This window comes from Bufo bufo, chromosome 4, assembly GCF_905171765.1.
Source record: "Bufo bufo chromosome 4, aBufBuf1.1, whole genome shotgun sequence".
In the NCBI taxonomy this organism is placed as follows: Eukaryota; Metazoa; Chordata; class Amphibia; order Anura; family Bufonidae; genus Bufo; species Bufo bufo.
This window is the reverse complement of record NC_053392.1, coordinates 170,863,190-170,885,877: the sequence shown is the minus strand read 5'-3', so window position 1 is coordinate 170,885,877 and position 22,688 is coordinate 170,863,190.

Below are 22,688 nucleotides of genomic sequence, written 5' to 3'. Positions count from 1 at the left end.
TGCTACGGGGCCTGCAGTGGCAGGGAGACCTGGACCATAAAGGATGTCTGTCATACATTACAGCCTGGGCCTGATTCCCCAGCTGTGCTCTCTCCTGCAGGGGCAATGCAGTAACATGATGCCTGCTGGGCGGAGTAGAAGAGCACACAGAATGAGGATCATCCCCCAACTTTTCTACAGCCTGTGCACTCTCTCAGCAGGCATGATGATGTCACTGCAACTGCTGGGGAAAGCTGGGTATTTCACATTCATTGAGTAAACAGGGCTCGGTGATTATTGCTCTTTTTTTTATTTTATTTACACCACAGGGACAGCACTAATGTAAGGGAGGGGCACTAAGTCAGAGCATTACTGTGTGGGGGCACTTGGGAGAACATTACTGTGTGTGAACTAAGGGGCAAAACTACTGTGAAGGAGGGTACTTAGGGGGCATAACTACTCTGAACGGGCATGAAGGGCCATAACTACCTTGAGGGGGCAATAAGGGCTCATAACTACTACACTGAAAAGCTAAAGGGTAACAATATTTTGAACTTTTAAATTTCAGGCTCCATATCTCACCGTCCACTACAGCTTTGAACGTGATACTACCATCATTTGATAGACAATCAACTTGGTTATCTCATACATAAATTGGACTTGCATCTACGGTATTTAGCATATGATTAGTTAAGCAGATTCTTGTCATGTTACTGCATTTTGTCATGTAACTGCATGTTTTGCTCCTAAAATTCAAAATTTCTATTTTTATTATTTTGTTAGTATTTTGTACATCCACCTTTGGCTTTAAACACTGCCTGATTCCTTCTAGGCATGTTTTTGATCAGATTCATGCATGTCTCGACCAAAATATGTTACCTGGTCTCTTCTACACGTTCCCAATGTTGGTGCATACTGGTCGACTCACTTGGGTACAAATACAGCTTTTTCTTTAACTCTACCTACAAGTGTTTGATTGGGTTGAGATCTGAGGACTGTGAGGGCCAATCTAGCACCTCTACTTCATTGTCATTGAACCATTTCTTTGCCAATCTTGACGTATCCTACGGGTCATTGTCCTGCTGGAACACTATGTCGTTCTTTTCATACCCATAGTACTCAAGTGTATGAAGTAACTCGTCTTGTATGATACTCACATGTAGCTCATCATTGAGGCCCCCATTTATCTAAGTCAAGTAGCCAATACCTTTGGCTGTAAAACAACCCCATATCATCAGGCTTCCTTCACCAAACTTGACATTTCTAGATCTGTTAGTCATTTTTCCCTTGTTTTTTCTATGACCCATTTGCACCCATCAGAACCCAGTCTATTAACTTTCGTCTCATCACTCCAAATCACCCGTTTCCAGTCTTCTACTGTCTACTGTTCGTACTATTTTGCAAACTCGAGCTGATGTTTTTTATGACAATATTGAAGTCAAAGCTTCTTCACCTTTTTTCAGGCCACCATTCCAGACTTGTGTTATGTGCATCGCACGGTGCTTGCATGGACATCTGTAATCTCACTATTACGAAGAATACGAGCCACCTCCACTTCCGTGTTTGTCGCGCCAGGACTGATAGACCTTGTGATAAGCCGACTTGTTGACTCCGATATTTTGTCTGGACGTCCACCTATTGGCTTTGGAATGGATAGACAGACTTCATTTTGTATTCTTTCAACTGTCATGGCACTCACGTGATGCAGTTTGGCATCTTTCTTGGCTGAAATAACACTATCGATGAGCTGGATGATGCTGTTTCTTTTGTTCTGGGAAATCTTCATAGCTGCTCCTCGATATGAAACAGTGACCTTTCACTTGGGAATCAACCTAATAACACACTGAGCTATTAGGGAATGTGAGAACAGGTTGTAATTTGCAGTATACAAGAAGAAAAAGATTGTTCCACCAACAGGAGCAGAACATTGAGAATGGAGTTGCATGACAAGAATCTGTATAACTAATCATATGCTAAACAGCTGCAATCCAATTTATGTATGAGATAGCCAAAATGATTGTCTATAAAATGATGGTAGTATCACGTCCAAAATTGTAGTGGATGGTGAGATATGGAGCCTAAAAATGAAAAGTTCAAAACATTTTTACCTTTTTGTTTGTCGGTGTATGTGGGCATAGGGTGTAAGGGGGCATAACTACGGAGTGGGTTGGGGGATTGTATGGTGAATATGGGCAGTCTTGATGCATTGATGCAGCAGAGGGGTTGAAAGGAAGTTGCTCGGGGGAGGGGGGGGTGGGAGCCATACTCCACTGCTCAGATACTATTACCCATTAATAAAGTGGTAGTGTGTAAGCCTAAGGTACTGTCATCCTTTTTTTTTTTTTTTTTTTACAAATTTTGGTCAGTATTTTGCACCAGTACTTGTAAGTCAAAACCAATAGGGGAACATAAACTGGGAAAAACTATAAAGGAAAAATGTGCATTTTCTTTGTTTTGGGTCAATTCCTGCTTAAAAAATACAGACCATAATACTGCTGTGGGAAAATGGCCTAACATTGTGACCAAACATGCATGTAACATGCATCTTGTAATTTAAAGGAACATGAGAGAGGATGTCAGTACAAAAGTGTAGAAAAAAGTGTTACTACTTCGAAATCTTAAGTCAGCTGTATATAGTACATTGTGTAATCATCAGCCTTATAAGAAACATGTAAGCATCACCAAAAATAGCATCTATTATTTTTATTCTAATTTCTTCTCATATTTCCTCTTGAAATTGAAATTGAGAGTAACATAACATACTAAGATAGTTTGTAAGGCTGAAAAAATACATCTGTCCATCCAGTTCAGCCTGTTATCTTATAAATTGATCCAGAGGAAGGCAAAAAAAAACAAAAACAGTGAGCTATAAGCCAATTTCCCTCATTTTAGGGGGAAAACTACTTCCCGACTCCAATCAGGCAATCAGAATAATTCTCTGGATTAAGGAACTCTCCAGAAATCTAATAACTATAACCTGTAATATTATTACACTCCAGAAACACATCCAGGCCCCTCTTTAAATCTTTTAGTGAACTCATCATCACCACCTCCTCATGCAGAGAGTTCCATAGTCTCACTGCTTAAACACACAGCCTAACTAGGCTTATAACCACTTTTGTCCCAGACACTAAAACTTAACCTTGATTACATTTGTTTAAAATAATTGAAAAATTGGAGCAAGCTTGAAAGGGTTAAAACTATTTGAAACCCTCTGAGTGCTGTGGTATAATAAAGTGCCTGCAAGAATACAGACGGGGGTACACTTCCCTGCACTGCCTTCCTTAGGAGACACTCACTGTCCTGATTAGTGTATTAACAGTAGATTGATCCATTTAGCCGCATGCTACTGTAGAGTAATTCTTGTGAGGCAACCACTGTCCTCACTTGGGTTATACACAACTAAGTACTATATTGCAGCTCATGCAATCGCTAGCACTAACAGTGGTATTCAGAATCTAAAACCTAACACCCCACCATGTTTCACCAGCTAATCTGGCTTCATCAGGGGTATTGGGCAGACTTCAAGACTAAGTTTTTTGACTTTGAAAATCCTTCCCAGACAGGGTCCTCCTGTTTTTGGTGCTATAGTCTCACTGCTCTTACCGTAAAGAATCCTCTTCTATGTTTGTGTACAAACCTTCTTTCCTCCAGATGCAGAGGATGTCCCCTCGTCACAGTCACTGTCCTGGGTATAAATAGATGATGGGATAGATCTCTGTACTGACCCCTGATATATTTATGCATAGTAATTAGATCTCCCCTCAGTCGTCTTTTTTAGAAAGTGAACAACCCTTATTTTAATTATCGTACATACTGTATTATTGGTATGAGTCTTCTTTAGGTTATAAATTGTTACAAAGCATTTATACTGTCACTTGAATTTTGCACTAGTGTGAGCAAAATATAGTTCAGGACTTACATATTAGTGATGTTTGATTCATACATACAGTATAACAGCTTCATGGCAGTACTGGAGAAAAGGACCTGGCAGCAATCTTTCACTTCGTTTTTTCTGTTCTCCCTATAACTTTGCTCTTATTTATAATCACATATACATTGTTACATTGGTTTGTTCTTGTCTTAAATGCAATTTACCTTTTGGAGCAAATTTATAATTTATTTTATTTTATTTTTTGTAGTGAGAAAAGGATTTGAATAGTTCAGGTGCACGGAATTCAGAAATTTATGGCCTCATGCACACAGCTGTTGTTTTGGTCTGCATCCGAGCCGCAGTTTTGGTGGCTCGTATGTAGACCCATTCACTTCAATGGGGCCGCAAATGATGCGGATAGAACTCCCTGTGCTGTCCACATCCGTTGCTCCGTTCCGTGGTCCGCAAAAAAAATATAACCTGTCCTATTCTTGTCCGCGCTTTGCGGACAAGAATAGTCAGTTATATTAAAGGCTGTCCATGTCGTTCCGCAAATTGCGGAACGCACGCGGACGCCATCCGTGTTTTGCGGATCCGCGATTTGCGGACTGCAAAACACACAAAGTTCGTGTGCATGCAGCCTATAGGAACATGAGAGAGGAAGTCAGTAAAAAAGTTTAGAAAATGGTGCCTCCTCAAAGTGGTCTCCTCAAAGGACCTGAGCAAATAGACGTGTCACGCATGAGCTGCCACTGGCTAACATGGAAGTTACTCTGGTGAGCTGCTGCATTAAGAAATCTTTGACCACCTTTCTCTGCTCATGCAGGTGGTCTAACATTTGGAGCATGAAGTCCCAAGGGTTGAAAATGTTGCATATGAGGCAATGTTGGGGAAGAGCATTTTGCCTTTGCAGTTCAAGGAGGACATGTTTTGCACGGAAATAGTGGCTAAAGTGCATGCAAAAGTTTTGTGGACATTTTTAACAGGTTTTTCAGTTCAGTGGAGGACCTGAGGAACCAGGCGGCAACGAGATTAAAGACATGTGCCATGCACAGCGCATGGGTCAGCCCTCTCTGATGCAGCGCAGACAAAATGTTTTTTTACGTTATCAGTAAACATGGTTCCTATCTCCAGTTTGTGAGGAGACAGTCAGGGTTCGATTCCTTTATTGATGATGCAGAGCAGTTCCTCCCTTTGTGGCATCGTTCATCAAGGCTGACCAGGTGCAGAACTGCATGACAACACCTAGCTTTGCATACAGTAGCTCATAATCTGGAGGACCGCTGTGAACTGTGCATAGAGGGGAGGGTGATGGCAAGGTGGAGGATAAGGAGGCAGAGGAGGACATTGGTGCAGAAATCCCGCGGAGGAATTATAACGCGGAGGAAGCATTGCCATCACCTCGCCAAGTTGCTGTTGTGTCCGGAACCACATTTACCCAGAGGGCTGTAAACAACATATATTGTCATTGACCATAGTTCCAAGTACATACTAGTGATGAGCGGCAGAGGCAATATTGGAATTTGCGATATTTCGCGAATATTTGGTAGAAAATCCATCATACATTCGAGAATTTGAGATTATTTTCTTGATTGCGAAAAATCAACAATGTAATATTCGCGTAATGCGCGCAAAATACAGGCGTGGGACACTATAGTTAAATTTTTCAAGCTGCTAGAAGTTTCCTGAGACTGGAGAAAATGGTTGGCACAGCAGAACATTACAATAACTTTATATGCAGATAGAGTGCTCCAATATATTCGCGATTGCGAAATCTGCTCTAATGAAGCGAATATTTTGGCGCAATACGTGCAACTTCACATTTTAACAGGTCTGACTACTTATTACTGATTGGTGCACTAAGTATTGTTGTGAACTTGTGACATCATGGCACTATGTCTGTATATATTCTAATCAAAGGTGACCACAGCACTCGTGTATAAGGCTTTTGTGGGTGCACGCCTCCAATCAATTCCTTCCACCCAAGGAGTCTTGTATATAATTTTCCACAAAAGATGGCGGAGACAGCACACCGGAAGAAGTTGCTATTTAGGCTTTATTTGTACAGTAGTACACGCGAAAGTATTTAAGGCTAATGCAACGTTTCGGGCCCTGATACAGTGCCCTTTATCAAGCTTAAGCCTGGATTATGGCGGACCTGGTGTGGTATGTATGTATTGACAGCAGAACCTATCAGCTACACTATATCACTATCTAACCTACACTGACTATCTCCCACTAACTATCTGTATTATATATATAAGCTAACCAACTATCTAACTAACTAACTAACTAATTAATTATTAATGTAATGACATAGAAAAGAATAGATCACAGCAATAACACTTCTGTCTCTCTCAGATCTGCAAAATACTGAATACAATGGCTGCTGGGGAGGTTCTTATATAGTAAGGTGGAGGCAACTTTCCTTTTGGTTGCTAGGGATGTTGCTAAGCTTAGACAAAGACATTGCAGCCTTCTCATTGGCCCACAAGCAAGAAGTGAAGTTACTGATGAAAAAAAAAATCTAGAATATTCGAAATTACGAATATACAGTATATCACTATATTCTAAATATTTGCGAGTTTGCGAAGTGCCGATATTCGCGCCCAACACTAGTACATATGTCAGCACTTGCGTGTACTCTGTCAGACACCGAGAGGCCTGCTTAACCTATGTGTGCAGGGCTGGTACAGCTTTTTTGGAAAAGTAATGTCGGCTTGGGACTCTCCACTACATGGAAAGGGAGGGACTGTGTAGTGTCCCACTAGGTAAATGTGGGCACTACACAAGGGTCAATTGGGCCACGTTGTTCTCCACCTCCTGTGGGGCAGTGGCAGAGTATTTCACAGTACATTTTAATATGTATTTATGTGTATTTTTCCAGGGATATGTGTAGCAGGCCTATTAGGGTGTAGTTCAGCATCCTAGGCACTAGAGGGAGCTAGGGAACACCTAGTATATATATTTAGACCCAGACAGGGAGGAGTCAGTCTGTGTAGTCAGGAGTCTGTGTAGAGGCAGAAGGTAGTGTACACCTTAGCCAGAGAGAAGCTGAGGGCCACATCCTGACATGCAGCTAGACAGCCCAGGCTTCTAGTAGAAACCAGGAGGCTAGTGAGTGTGGATCAGCCTGCCTGAGGATATTGAGCCAGAGTTAGCTCAGAAGATTTGACACCAGGGGAAGAGTTGCCTCCTGAGGAAACCAAGTTCCCACAAGCAAAGCAGAGTCAGTATTCCAGCTAGACAAGTTAGCTGAAGGGCAGAAGGATTTATATTTAAAGCAAGGATATATACCTGAGGAAGATTGCTACCAAGGATAAAGCCAGCATTAGGGCATACGGGCCTTGGGATAAAGACAGCCAGGAGTTCTGAGGAACAGTGTACAGTATTTCTGAGGAGAAAGTACAGCCTGGTCTGTGAGTGTGTTTAACCCTCTGAGTATCTTGCAAAGAACTTTGATGCCTGCCATTTATGTAAAAGCCTGTTTGTGATGTGATACTGCTATGCGGAACTGAACTTATAAAGGACTGTACAAAGTTAACTGTTTTCAGTAAAGAAAGTTTGGTTCACCATAACAACGTGTTCCTTACTTATTACCACTACCAACCGGTGTGCCACCGTTACAGGCACTGGCGTCACAAACCTTAAAGGGACCTTGCCCTAGGCACATTAAACATCTGCAACACCCAGGGCACCTCATCTACCATCAGGCCTGGTCCCTATATACAGAGAGTGCTCCAGAGGACTATTGTGCCAGCCTCTCCATCACTGCTGTACGCTGCCCAGGGTCATCCTACAAACTGTGAGTAACCCATAGCAACCCTCATTTGCCTAAAGTAACCGTAACCTCACATCGCAATACCCTGCAGGTCTGCGTACTGCAACTGTATTACCAGCAACTTGACCAGGTGCACGTTCAGCTTCTACACCATTGGATGAGTGCACACATACTGTTGTCTTTTTGCCATTGTCTTGTTAACACAAAATGAGAGGCAAGATTTTCTCACGCCACTTTATGGTGACACTCTATGTGTTGATGTAGGGACATTGTGTAGGGACACCTTCTGCCCAATCATCCTGCATACCACCATGCTAACGTTCCCCAGCGACTTGGTAAAAAATTCCTACACTGCCAAGTATGTCATTTTTACTCCACCACTGAGTGATGCCAGCATGCCATTGCTTTTATGAACCTGTGCACTGCTAGTGTGTTCCCCACAGGAAATATCCTGAGTAACAGACTGTGTACCCTTACAAGGTTTGGCAGCAGATCTCCCACTGTTTCCACCGTGCTGATTCAAGGGGAAAGCTTCCACCCTGATGTCTCATAGGCACACTGCCACCCTCATCCCCTAATGGTGACGATGCTCCCACTTCACCCGGTTCCCACATACGATTATGGGTGATCTCGTGTTCCAGGACTTCTTACTTTCACTTTGTATCACGTGCAGTCTTCATTTTAGAAAAAAGTAAAAATTGTTACCATGAAGCGTGAGAAAACTCTGCTTTGTGGCAAATCAAATTTTTTATACATTTTGAATTGAATTCCACTTTGGATACTTCCATTTGCTCAACATAAATTGCGAGCACAGCAGCCCAAGAGCATCCTGTTGCAAATGCTGCGTGATTGCACATTTTTTTCAGTGCACTACAGATGTAGCCGAGCTAAACTTGATGTTTAACACTAGAGATAAGTGAATTGAAGTTGATGAAGTGGAATATAATCTGAATTTCTGGAAAAATTCTATTTGCACCAAATCCGAATTTCCTCACGCTTCATGGTAGCGAATCGCATTTTTCCCTAAAATGGCTGCTGCACATGTTAGGACATGGAGCAAAGAACTCTGGGAACGAGGGATCACCAACAATGCCATGCATGCAGCCAATCAGCAGCCAGCCAGCCCCTGTGATGTCACAGCCTTATAAATACTCTCAGCCATTTTGGATTCTGCCATTTTCCAGTGTGCTTAGTGCAGGGAGAAATGTTAGTGCAGTGTCCCACTAGCTTATGTGGGAACTGCAAAAGCTTTTTGTTATCATCTGTATATCATGCTGTATTATGTTATCCTGTGATATTCCCATTTACCAGGCTGTCAGGTGCACTACATGCATACACCACTAGGTGGGGGTAGCACCACAGTATAAATAGTGCAGTTCAGGCCTAGTTAGGGAGTTGGTTGTGTGGGAGCTCTCTACAGGAAATAGAGTAAGGAGCTAAAGGGGGAAGGAGAGGTTCCCTCTGCTCCCAGCTCTCTGGAGCTTCACGGCCCAGAGAAGCCATCATACGCCTCAGGATCTAAGCCAGGAACACTGGCGGAGGGAAGTCTACCTTTATTCTACAAGATGAACAAGTGAATTTTTTATATTCAGTGGTTCAAGACAAAGGAAGGACAAAGCCATTGTTATAGGCTCTAGGCACCTTTGTAATTTGGTGAAGGATTTAATAGCTTCTGGCAGCCTCACGTTTATTCTTAAGACAGATAAGGATTCTGTCATATCACTTTTGTAGAAGAGCAAGATTGGGACTATCTCAACTAAGACTGAAGCAAGGTCAAGAGCTGTTTTCCCAGTGAGTACCTAACTTACCACCCTAGCCTGACACAGTATCCTCAGCACAGCCTGTTACCAGGATTTATCACATCCTACTTGCATGTGTATCAGAGACGGTTTTATTGCTGGATGTAAACTGTTATCAAGAACCTGGTTATAGTAAAGTTTACCGTTGGATTCAAATCTGCCTCATTCTTCCAACTCCACACCACTATTACCCTCAACCTTTTGCACCATCAAGGTGCTGGTGTCACAACATTCTCTAAACCAGGGGCCCAGCCGCACAAGCACTCAGCAACCATCCACCATCAAGGGCACCTCAACCACCACCTGGCCGGTGTCCCCTGTAACCGAGTGTGCCCCGGAGAATCCAGTGCTGTTCTCCCCTTCACTACACTGCTGGCCCAGGGAGGCGACTGCTAAACCATGAGTAACCGATGAACTGTTTGTACATTCCGGCCCACTGTGCACCTCACGTGTTCTACCCCTGCGGACTGGCACGTTGCATAAATTTGGCATCACGAACAGGATCTATATCCTCTGTGCCTTATAGAACAGGATCTATATTCTCTGTGCCTTATAGAACAGGTGTTCTTGCCTGCAGACACGTAGAGAGACAGATTCGCAAACATGGCAGCCAATGTGCCTGCCGGGTCCGACAAAGAGCCAGAATCGCACAACACTTTGGGAGAGATGAAGCTGGGACCATCTAAGGCTGCCTCGAAAGTGTAAGAGCCTCTGCAGGCTCATCGGAGGCCTTTGCCCTTAATGCTGCTGAAGGAGGAGACCAGACGTCAGCGGTATCCGCGGGGAGTAGGCCGTGGCCTAACCTGAGGCAGAGGAAAAACAAAGAGGGATGCTCAAACCCTGAGTAGCCAAGTCTACCGCAAGGGCCATCCACCACTCCAGCACAGTGCTTTTACATGATGGGAACAGCTAGCGCTAATGTAGTGTGGCAGCCTACCATCGTGTCTGCTCCGCCAGGTCCTCGACCCGAATCTAGGAGAAGGTCCCCGAGAAGGAATACCGCTGCTACCAGGAAGATGGGTGATGAAGAGGGGTGCAACCGGGGACTGCAAAACTTGACCCTTCAGAAAGTGTCATCCGAGAGGAGTGAGTTGGTGCCCAGGGACAAAGCTAATATCTTTGATGAGATCAGGAAACAACTGAGGTTACCAGCCCTATCGGTTCATTGTTTAAAGGGAGCTGTCCCTGATTGTTCCTCTCCTGACGAGTGGGACTATGGGAGTCCATTGTCTACTGATGTGCCCTCCTCACCTGACCCATACTAGTAAGTAGGCCATTCTACAAAAAAAAAAAACTGTCACATGGAGCCAATGTTTCTTTTGTCCCAGTATGGACTGATGCCAGTTCACTACGGCAAGTGGCAGTTCACTAAGCCACTTTACAGCCTGCTGGCCCTTTAACATTCAGGACTCTATGCTTTATAACCACTGTTTACGCCCAAGTTGCGCCTGGTTTGCGCACAGTTTTTTCCTTTTCCCATTCCCTCTTCAGGTTGATGAGGGTTATGCAACAGGACTATCATGTTCTTTAAATTTGTTTCACCCAAAAATACATTTTTCTGTGACTTGTTTATGTACAATTCCTATGTTTGAAATTTCAACAGACTTTAGCATTTTTCTTATTATGCTGCACTTAAAAGTTTCATATGCTAAAAACGTATTTGCTTGGACTTTGCTATGGACTTTATATTTTCTCTCTGAGATCAACGGTAGAGTTGAGCGGACACTTGGATGTTCAGGTTCGATGGGTTTGGCCGAACTTCAGAAAAAAGTTTGAGTACGGGACCCGAACTTGACCCAAACTTTTGAGCACTAAAATGGCTCTAAAAAGGTCATGGGAAGGGCTAGAGGGCTGCAAATGGCAGCAAAATATGGTTAAGAGCATGGCAAGTGCTCTGCAAATGAATGTGGATAGGAAAATGACTTTAACCGCTTAAGGACTCAGCCCTATTTCACCTTAAGGACTTGGCCATTTTTTGCAAATCTGACCAGTGTCACTTTAAGTGTTGATAACTTTAAAACGCTCTGACTTATCCAGGCCATTCTGAGATTGTTTTTTCGTCAAATATTGTACTTCATGACACTGGTAAAATGAAGTAAAAAAAAATCTTTTTTATTTATAAAAAATACCAAATTTACCAAGCAATTTTAAAAAATTGCAAATTTCCAAGTTTCAATTTCTCTACTTTTATAATACATAGTAATACCTCCAAAAATAGTTATTACTTTACATTCCCCATATGTCTACTTCATGTTTGGATCATTTTGGGAATGATATTTTATTTTTTTTAAATGTTACAAGGCTTAGAAGTTTAGAAGCAAATCTTGAAATTTTTCGGAAATTTTCAAAAACCCAATTTTTAGGGACCAGTTCAGGTCTGAAGTCACTTTGCGAGGCTTACATAATAGAAACCACCCAAAAATGACCCCATTCTAGAAACTACACCCCTCAAGGTATTCAAAACTGATTTTACAAACGTCGTTAACCCTTTAGATGTTCCACAAGAATTAATGGAAAATAGAGATACAATTTCAAAATTTCACTTTTTTGACAGATTTTCCATTTTAATAATTTTTTTCCACTAACAAAGCAAGGGTTAACAGCCAAACCAAACTCAAAATTTATGGCCCTGATTCTGTAGTTTACAGAAACACCCCATATGTGGTCGTAAACCACTGTACGGGCACACGGCAGGGCGCAGAAGGAAAGGAATGCCATACGGTTTTTGGAAGGCAGGTTTTGCTGGACTGTTTTATTTGACACCATGTCCCATTTAAAGCCCCCCTGATGCACCCCTAGAGTAGAAACTCCATAAAAGTGACCCCATCTGAGAAACTACACCCCTCAAGATATTCAAAACTGATTTTACAAACGTTGTTAACCCTTTAGGTGTTCCACAAGATTAATCCATTTTTCGCAGTAACAAAGCAAGGGTTAATAGCCAAATAAAACTCAATATTTATGGCGTACGGGCACACGGCAGGGCGCAGAAGGAAAGGAATGCCATACGGTTTTTGGAAGGCAGATTTTGCTGGACTGTTTTTTTTTGACACCATGTCCCATTTGAAGCCCCCCTGATGCACCCCTAGAGTAGAAACTCCAAAAAAGTGACCCCATTTTAGAAACTACGGGATAGGGTGGCAGTTTTGTTGGTACTAGTTTAGGGTACATATGATTTTTGGTTGCTCTATATTACACTTTTTGTGAGGCAAGGTAACAAGAAATAGCTGTTTTGGCACCGTTTTTATTTTTTGTTATTTACAACATTCATCTGACAGGTTAGATCATGTGATATTTTTATAGACCCGGTGGTCACGGATGCGGCGATACCTAATATGTATGCTTTTTTTTTATTTATGTAAGCTTTACACAATGATTTCTTTTTTTAAATAAAAAAAAGTCATGTTTTAGAGTTTCCATAGTCTGAGAGGCATAATTTTTTCAGTTTTTGGGCGATTACCTTGGATAGGATATGATTTTTGCGGGATGAGATGACGGTTTTATTGGCACTATTTTGGGGTGCGTGTGACTTTTTGATCGCTTGTTATTACACTTTTTGTGATGTAAGGTGACAAAAAATGGCTTTTTTTACACCGTTTTAATTTTTATTTTTTTACGGTACTCACCTGAAAGGTTAGGTCATGTGATATTTTTATAGATTAAGTTATTACGGACGCTGCGATACCTAATATGTATACTTTTTTTTTATTTATGTAAGTTTTACACAATGATTTCATTTTTGAAGCAAAAAAAATCATGTTTTAGTGTTTCCATAGTCTGAGAGCCATAATTTTTTCAGTTTTTGGGCGATAACTTTGGGTAGGGTATGAATTTTGAGGGATGAGATGACTTTGAATTTTGAGGGATGATTGGCACTATTTTGGGGTGCATATGACTTTTTGATCGCTTGCTATTACACTTTTTGTGATGTAAGGTGACAAAAAATGGTTTATTTAGCACAGTTTTTATTTTTTATTTTTTACGGTGTTCGTCTGAGGGGTTAGGTCATGTGATATTTTTATAGAGCCAGTCGATACGGACGTGCAATACCTAATATGTATACTTTTTTTTATTTATATAAGTTTTACACAATAATATCTTTTTTGAAACAAAAAAAAAAATCATGTTTTAGTGTTTCCATATTCTGAGATCCATAGTTTTTTCAGTTTTTGGACGATTATCTTAGGTAGGGTCTCATTTTTTGCAGGATGAGATGAAGGTTTGATTGGCACTATTTTGGGGTACATATGACTTTTTGATCGCTTGCTATTACACTTTTTGTGTTGTAAGGTGACAAAAAATGGTTTATTTAGCACAGTTTTTATTTTTTACGGTGTTCATCTGAGGGGTTGGGTCATGTGATATTTTTATAGAGCCGGACGATATGGACGTGGCAATACCAAATATGTATACTTTTTTTTATTTATGTAAGTTTTACACAATAATATCATTTTTGAAACAAAAAAAATGATGTTTTAGTGTCTCCATATTCTGAGCCATAGTTTTTTTTATTTTTTGGACGATTGTCTCAGGTATGGGCTCATTTTTTGCAGGATGAGGTGACGGTTAGATTGGTACTATTTTGGTGAGCAAACGCCTTTTTGATCGCTTGCTGTTGTACTTTTTGTGATGTAAGGTGACAAAAAAATGGTTTATTTAGCACAGTTTTTATTTTTTACGGTGTTCATCTGAGGGGTTAGGTCATGTGATATGTTTATAGAGCCGGTCGATACGGACGCGGCGATCCCTAATATGTATACTTTTTTTTTCCCTATTTTTTACCAATTTTTTTAACTTTATTTGGGGAAAATGACGTTTTTTTATTTTTACTTGAAACTTTGAATTTTTTGGGGGAAAACTTTATTTTTTTCAACTTTTTCTTTACTTTATTTTTTGTCCCACTTTGGGACTTCTGTATTGGAATGCATTGGCTGTATGAGTAATACTGTGTGTATTACTCATACAGCTTCCGGCCTGTGAGATGCAGGGGGCTGGATCTCACAGGCTCGTCACCGGAAGGCAGCGCGATGCCTTCCATGCCATCGGGTCCCCCCTACAGCCGCATGGAGACCCGATGGCACCGCCGCCCGCTGCCCGCCGGATAAGGTAAAAGCCGCAAACCGCAGGTCTGAATTGACTTGCTGTTTGCGGCGATCGCTGACACGGGGGTCACGGGACCCCCCCGGCGCTGTGACAGGATTCCCGCTGAATGATTTCAGCGGACATCCTGTTGCGATTAACCCCCGCCGCGCCGCAATCGCGATTTAAAGTTAGGACGTATCGGTACGTCCTGAGTCCTTAAGGACTCGGGAAATAGGGCGTACCGGTACGTCCTAAGTCCTTAAGGGGTTAAGTAAGCTTTTTCTTCAGCTCCAGTCCTTAGACGCCTGGAACCTCACAAACAATTCTTCTTGGAGGTGGACGTATCCTCAGTAGGAGCCACAGCGGTCTTGTCACAGAAGAATGTCTCAGGTCGTATGTCTCCTTGTGGTTTCTTTTATAAGTTATTTTCCGATGCCGAAAAAAACTATTTTATTGGAGACAGGGAACTCCTGGCTATCAAGATGGCTCTAGAGGAATGGAGATACCTTCTGGAGGGTTCTAGTCTACTGATCATAATTTACACCAATCACGAAAACTTGACCTACTTGCAGACAGCTCAGCAGCTCAATCTTCGTCAGGCTCGTTGGTCTCTCTTCTTTGCCCGATTAAATTTTCAACTTAATTTCAGGTCCACTGATAAAAATACAAAAGCGGATGCTCTCTCTAGGTCCTTCGAAACAACAGATACAGAAGACGAACCTCAGTTCATCATTGAACCGACTAAAGTAGTCCCAGTGGCTCCAGTCAACCTGTCCAAGGTTCCCCCAGGTAAGATCTTTCTTCCGGAATCCAAACTTAGGAAGGTCTTACAATGGGGACATACGTCCAAGATAGCTGGCCATCCGGGTCAACGGGGGACCCTAAAGTCATTTGGGTTGTCGACCATTTTTCCTCCATGGATTTCCTCTCCACATCGTCTCGGATAGAGGAGTACAATTCATTTCCCGATTCTGGAAATATTTATGTAAGTCACTGAATGTATCTCTGGACTTTTCCTCTGCTTACCATCCACAGTCTAATGGCCAGGTAGAACACATGAATCAAACACTGGTCAACTTCCTGCGACATTTCTCTAATGCCCATCAGGACGACTGGGTGAAGTATCTTCCCTTGGCGGAGTTTGCCCATAACAATCAAGTCAGTCAAGCCACAGGTAACTCTCCATTTTTTATAATCTACTGCCGACACCCAAGTGTTCCTCTCCCTGTGCAACCTTTTTCTGGAGTTCCTGCGGCAGATTCTTGTGTGGAGCAGCTTTCACGGGTCTGGTCTAACACGAAGAAATCTCTTCGGAGAACAGCAGACCAGATGAAAAGGTCCACGGATAAGAGGCGTAGACCTCCCCTCAGTTTGCCATTGGAGACAAGGTATGGCTTTCCTCTAAGAATATCCATCTCAGACTGCCATCCTACAGACTAGCTCCGTGATTCCTGGGATTTTTTCCTGTGATAAAAAAAATTAATGCTGTTGCTTACAAACTCAAATTACCATCTACCTTGCAGATTCCTAACTCTTTTCATGTGTCGTTACTTAAACCAGCGGTCTTTAACAGGTTTTGCAAAGGCACTTTACAGAATCCTCCTCCTGTCACTATGAATGACGAATTTGAGGTCAAGGACATTCTAGATATGAGAATTATCAGAGTTAAGACCTTTTATTTGGTGGACTGGAAGGGCTACGGTCCTGAAGAGAGGTCGTGGGAGGCCGCAGCCAATATTCATGCTCCTCTGCTGCTAAAGACCATTTCTCTCCAGGTCGACCGTGTGGAGGAGGGGGCGTGAGAGGGGGGTACTGTCAGTATTGAGTCCGTGTCCCCACCACAGGGTGACAGATCCCTGTCTGCACATCTCAGCGCCATGGGTCCCGGGCCTGGCTTAACTTGCAGGAGACGCAGGCGTCCGCCAGCATATTGCTGCATCCGTTCTCACTGCCAGGTGTCATCTGATGCAAAATAGCGCACGCGTGCACCCCACTCCCTGTCTTATGGGAGTAGGCAGCTGGGTCCTTATTATCATTCCCACCCGGAGGCGGGGCTTTGAATATTTAAGGCAGCTTCACTTAGGAGGATGTGCCCAAGCGTGGTTGTTGTACCTCTTGACTCCCGCTGAAGCTTCCTACTGTGTTCTGAACTGTCTGTTTATTGGATTTCCTGGATTCCAACCTCTGCCTCGTTTGACCCCGACTCTGCTTACTGTCTGCTTGCTGGATTGCCTGGACTATTGACCTCTGCTCTGTTTGACTACACATCTGCCCATTGCCTCCTGTAAGTCTGCCTGGATTCCTGACCCTGCACCACCTGACAACGAGATCACTTTAATCTGCACACTGCATTACTCTGAACTGTCTTTGCCTCTGCTACAAGTGACTGTTGTTTTCCGTTTACTAGTAAAGTTCTTCTGTTCCGCTTACCTGCCTGTTCTAGACTCTGTTCACACTGCTGCAGTTAGCAACGTCCTGGGTGACTGGTGAAAAGAGAGTCAGCAATACAGGGCTAAAGTCCTGTCCTCTATCCGCTGACCCAGAGGATCCGCATCCTCTGGTCGTAACATGTATGTTCTGTGCTTCTGGTTACTCCTGGTTCTGGTGGGGTTAATATTCCCTGTTCTGGGCCTAGGTGTGGTTTATCAGGTGCCCTTGCTATTGCAGCTATATATATCTGTGAGCTGTGGGGCTTAGGGTCAGTCTGTCTTGCACCTTGTTGGGTGTAGCCCCTTGCTGCTGACCCAGGGGTTTTGTCATCTGCACTTCTGTGTGGTGTTGCCTGGAAATGTGATGTTGTTTGTTGTTGCCTTGTCTGATCTTCTGTACCTGTCCTGTGATGATGTTGATATCCTTGCCCATGCCTTGCCTTTTCTTCTGTACCTTTTCTCTGTCTGGATCCACTCTGTTCCATGTCTAGCCTAGCAGTGCTCTAACTGCGTCTGATAGCTTGGCAGTGCCTACTGCTTCTGATCCAGTCCGTTCCTTGTCTGTCCTGCAGTGCCTTACTGCTTCTGTTCCTGTGATTGTCCTGCCTTCGTGAGAGGGCTCCTGGGTTCTCAGGAGGGAGGATCTCTAGTCTGTGTGCAGCTCTGCCTGAGACCGCCATGCTACCGTTCTGCACGGGTCCAGACATCTGCTTCTGTGCTGGTTCCAGTTTGTCTTGTTGTCTGATCCATGTCCTGTGTTTTCTTGGGTTCCAGTCCTATTGTCTGTAGTTCTGTTGTTATCTGTTCCACTGGTGCTTGCACCTGCGTGGTTTCCTGCAGGTAGCGGCCAAGTGTACTAGGACCATTCTAGAGGTGCAACTAGTGAGCCCTTGACCCAGTTTATCCCCACCACCAGGGGCTCTGTGAAGAACTGGGCTCACTGGCTGTCCACTCTCTGGGTTTTGCCTCTGGTCTGCCGATGCACTTGGTTATGTGGTAGTGCTACCACTATTGCCTAACCTGCATATGTTACTGTCATGTTTCTTATTACATGTGTAATAAAGTACTCTGTTGGTCCCTGGCCTGTTTCTGCCTGTGTCCTGTTTGCAAGAAGTCCCGGAATTCTGCCTTGGGCCTCCGGCACGTGACAGAAGGATATTGGATTTAGCTGCTTGACAATTCCTTTCTTAAGGGACTTAATCATAGAACAGATCGAATATTAAATTATTACTTGCTTGTATCTTGATTTGGTTTTATGTATATGCTTTCCACACCTTTTTGTGTTCATTATGATAATGAAGGAGTGTGCCCCCCCTTTTTTAACACTATATATCTTTGAACAACAGAGATTCACTTTATCTATGATTGAAGACCCTGATGGGCCAGAAACGTGTCTGTGTTTGTTCCCTCTAATTTGGATATTGGATATTGCAGTTGCCACTTTTAGTGATTTGAAATTAAGTAAGGTATTCACACATTTTATGGAGTGCAGGATTGTTTGAATATGGCAATTTTTATGATTGCATTTAACTCATTTGGGGATAAAATTCTTTTTTTTTTTTTTTCAATTTTTCAATTGGTCTTTAAGTTTATGTTTCAGCCTATCCGCAGACAGTCACTTTCTGTTTTACACATGAGTCATGTCATGTTGCTATTCTGACAGCGAGATGTGCAGCCCTTAGCTCTGGTCTCCTGACAGCTCATAGTGAAATTCTTATCAAACTAATAAGAATATGGCTTAGGCCGCTTGCACACGACCTTATGTATTTTGCGGTCTGCAAGAAATGGATCCGCAAAAAATACAGATGACATCCGTGTGCATTCCGTATTTTGCGGAACGGAACAGCTGGCCCCTAATAGAACAGTACTATCCTTGTCCGTAATGCGGACAATAATAGGACATGTTCTAATTTTTTGCGGGAACGGAAATACGGACATACGGAAATGGAATGCACACGGAGTACCTTCCGTTTATTTTATTTTTTTGCGGACCCAATGAAATTCATGATTCCGTATATGATCCGCAAAAAAAAAAAGAAACGGAATGAAAATACGTTCGTGTGGAAGAGGCCTTAAATTGGTGTTTTTGAGCCGTCAGCTGCCAGGATAGGACAGCAACATGACAAAACTCAGTGTAAAAAAGAAAGTAACAGAACCTCATTTATCAAAACTGACTAACAGGAAAACTCTCTTCGTTGCCGTTGGCAACTAATCACAACTCACCTTTCATTTTTTCTGAACACTTTAAGAAATGAAAGATGTGCTCTGATTGGTTGCTATAAGCAACTAAGACAGTTTTCCTGTTGGACAGTTTTAATATATGAGGCCCACAGCCTATAGACTAAAACTTAAAGGGAACCTGTCACCGGGATTTTGTGTATAGAGCTGAGGAAATGGGTTGCTAGATGGCCGCTAGAACATCCACAATACCCAGTCCCCATAGCTCTGTGTGCTTTTATTGTGTAAAAAAAAAACGATTTGATACATATGCAAATTGACCTGAGATGAGTCCTGTCTCTGACTCATCTCACATACAGGACTCATCTCAGGTTAATTTGCATATGTATCAAATTGCCTTTTTTTCCCTCAATAAAAGCACACAGAGCTATGGGGACTGGATATTGCGGATGTGCTAGCGGCCATCTAGCAACCCATGTCCTCAGCTCTATACACAAAATCCCGGTGACAGGTTCCCTTTAACCCTGTAGAACGAAAACTAGAACAAATCTAGAACAAATCATAAAAACATGATGCCCAAGTAAAAAAAAAAAAAATAATCATTGTGTAATGAAAAAGTATACAGCCATCTTATATACTCTACTTTGTGTCCTTTTCTTGCTTATTTTTATCCAGAGAGGTAGCTGACAATTTTTAGATAGTTGCTAGCTGTCAGTGAAAGGAAACATGTTGCTTATCTTCAGAGGTGGTAGAGCTGGCTGAGGTTTGTTACAGGGTAGGTTATCAATATAGGGAACTCAACAAAAACAGATCCTCTCCAGCCATGCTCTCCATACTGTTACGGTAGCTCTTAGCTATTGTACACTGATTCACTGTAAAAATACCGGTAGCTGCTTTTTCTTTTATCCTTTTTTAATCCCTCAACAAGTTCACAGTGCTACACTGTTTTACTCATAGTTCCTCATTTTTATTTACAAATAATGCACACTAAATATTACCATTAAATAGAAGTAATCATACAAGGAAAATGGTAGAGAAAATGGTGAGTGATTGCAATCATATACAAGGAGAACATACAGCATACAGGGACATGACTCCTAAACTTATCATTGCTAATTCTTTAAAACAGTCAATTCATTGAAATATACAATGCACATAGTCTAATACTGTTTATGGCCTTACAATTGTCCATGTAGGAGAAGTTTCATTGGCATGCAAAACATTTATGGCACTGCAGAAATGTGGCCACTAGAAGACAAATGGTTGATTTAGCATAATAATTTAATACACAATAACTCACTTGGCAAAAGAGCTGAATAATAGCTGAATAAGACGATATATATATATATATATATATATATATACACACACACACAATACTTTAACAAGCATTTTACAATAATATAATTAATACAGGAGGAGCATGGATCCTAAATTAAAGGGACTTTGAAAATGATCTTGAATAAAACAATACTATTTTGCATTTTCAGCTTCTATACAGACATTTGAATTTCCATGGTAACAGACAACAAACTCTATTCCATCTGTGCCCTACTTCTTAGTAACTGACCAGATGTTTGTTCAGAGATTGTATGAAAGGGAGTATGACTGAAAGTTCAGACTACACAAAGTTTGAAGTCTGTTACCATGGAGACAAATAGAAAATCCAACATGAAAATTGTTGGAGATTTTTAATTAAAGTCTTATTCTCTTGGACATTGAGGGCATATCGTTAGAATGCATGCGCGGCACCCTCAATTAATTTCTTTGGTGGTGCTGAAAATAGCCGAGTGGCGCACTTGGCTATTTTCAGAAGTCCTATAGAAATGAATAGTAAGCACACCATGCAAGTGCGGTCACCACTCCATTCACTTCTATGGGGCTTATGGAAATAGCCGTGCCAGCTGGCTCAGCTATTTTTACCATCCCCTAATGGGATGAATGCACCCACCACCACTTTGCAAGCTCCTATCTGACATTGGAGGCATATCCCAACTATATGTCCACAATGTCTAAGATGGGAATACCCTTTTAAGGCCATTTTCAAGCTTGCTTTGGTGTAAAGGTGAACATAGGCTTTAGACAGCCCATTTCCAAATGACCTTCTTGGGAATATTGTTTCAATAGGGAGGGCTAACCTTCTGAAACGCTCTCTGTTAGCCAGAGTGTCAGGCTTGTTTGTACAATACAAAGTGATGTATTAATGATAGCAATAATGCTGGCAAATTCTAGCAGCAGACCTCACATGATCATCTGAACATCCAGGGAAATCAAGGGACCAAACTGGGAGTCAAGAGTCTGTTGTGCTGCTCCTACAACTCTCTTTTCAATTTGATTGACAAGTCTCTCCCCATACGTAAATATGTAGAGACCTGCAACCAACCAAACAGAAGAGCTTGCTCCTGTTGCCCCGCTTATTTTTTAAAACAAAACATTGTGGAGTTTTAAAGTAAAACATATCTCCCTGTAGTGAGTAAACCTATCAGGATTTCATGTTACCTGTGGTTTGGGCAGCATGAAATGGATGACAGGTTCATTTGAAGGGGTTTTCCAGGACCCAGTGAGACCTATCAACCAATCATAAATAATCATAACTTGCTTGCAACAAAAAGTTTCCAATATAATTACTGTCTCGAAATTATGTGGATGAGAAATCCTACATCAGAATACAAGGTTTCTGGTCTGGTTTATTGATGGGCAAGTTACTTCCACAGCCAAGGATGCGGCAGGTGCTATAGACAGGGCCAGAACTATCTGATTCTCTGGTGGATGCACATGTTCCAGAGAGATAAACAGTTCTGGTCCTGTCTACAACATCCTGGGCTGCAGACGTGATATGCCATCCATGGACTTCATTGGAAACCTGGTATTCTGACTGAAGGATGCAACACTGGTGGCTGTAGGATTACCAAAGGGAAGAGTGTCACATTATCTGGCTCCAGAGCTCTCGATCAATGCAACCTCAAGACAGTAGGTATATTGGAAACTTTTTTTGGAAGACAAATTATGATTGATTAAGGTGTGTTAACGACCGTATGTATTTTGCGGTCCGCAAAACACAGATCCGCAAAAAATACAGATAAAGTCCATGTGCATTCCATTTTTTGCGGAACAGAACAGCTAGCCCCTAATAGAACAGTCCTATCCTTGTCCGTTATGCGGACAATAATAGGACATGTTCTATTCTATTGCAGAACGGACATACGGAAACAGAATGCACAACAGAGTAACTTCCGTTTTTCTGTGGACCCATTGAAATGAATGGTTCTGCATAAGGTCTGCAAAAAAACATGGAACAGACACGGAAAGAAAATACATTCAGGGATATAAAAAGAGAACATACAATATCATACCTGCAATGTTAATGGGGAACTTCATACCATCAAAATAGGGTATAGTTCTGTTAACCTGGACCCTGATGACCCAGAATTTTCTGTTACCTGGAATAAGGCAAAAACAGTCCATATGGGTCGGCCACTGATTGATGGCAGAGACCAGTTTGAATGCCTAGAAAGTCCTAATAAATTGATATTTTCTATAGTGAAAATCTAACAGAGAGCAGCTTT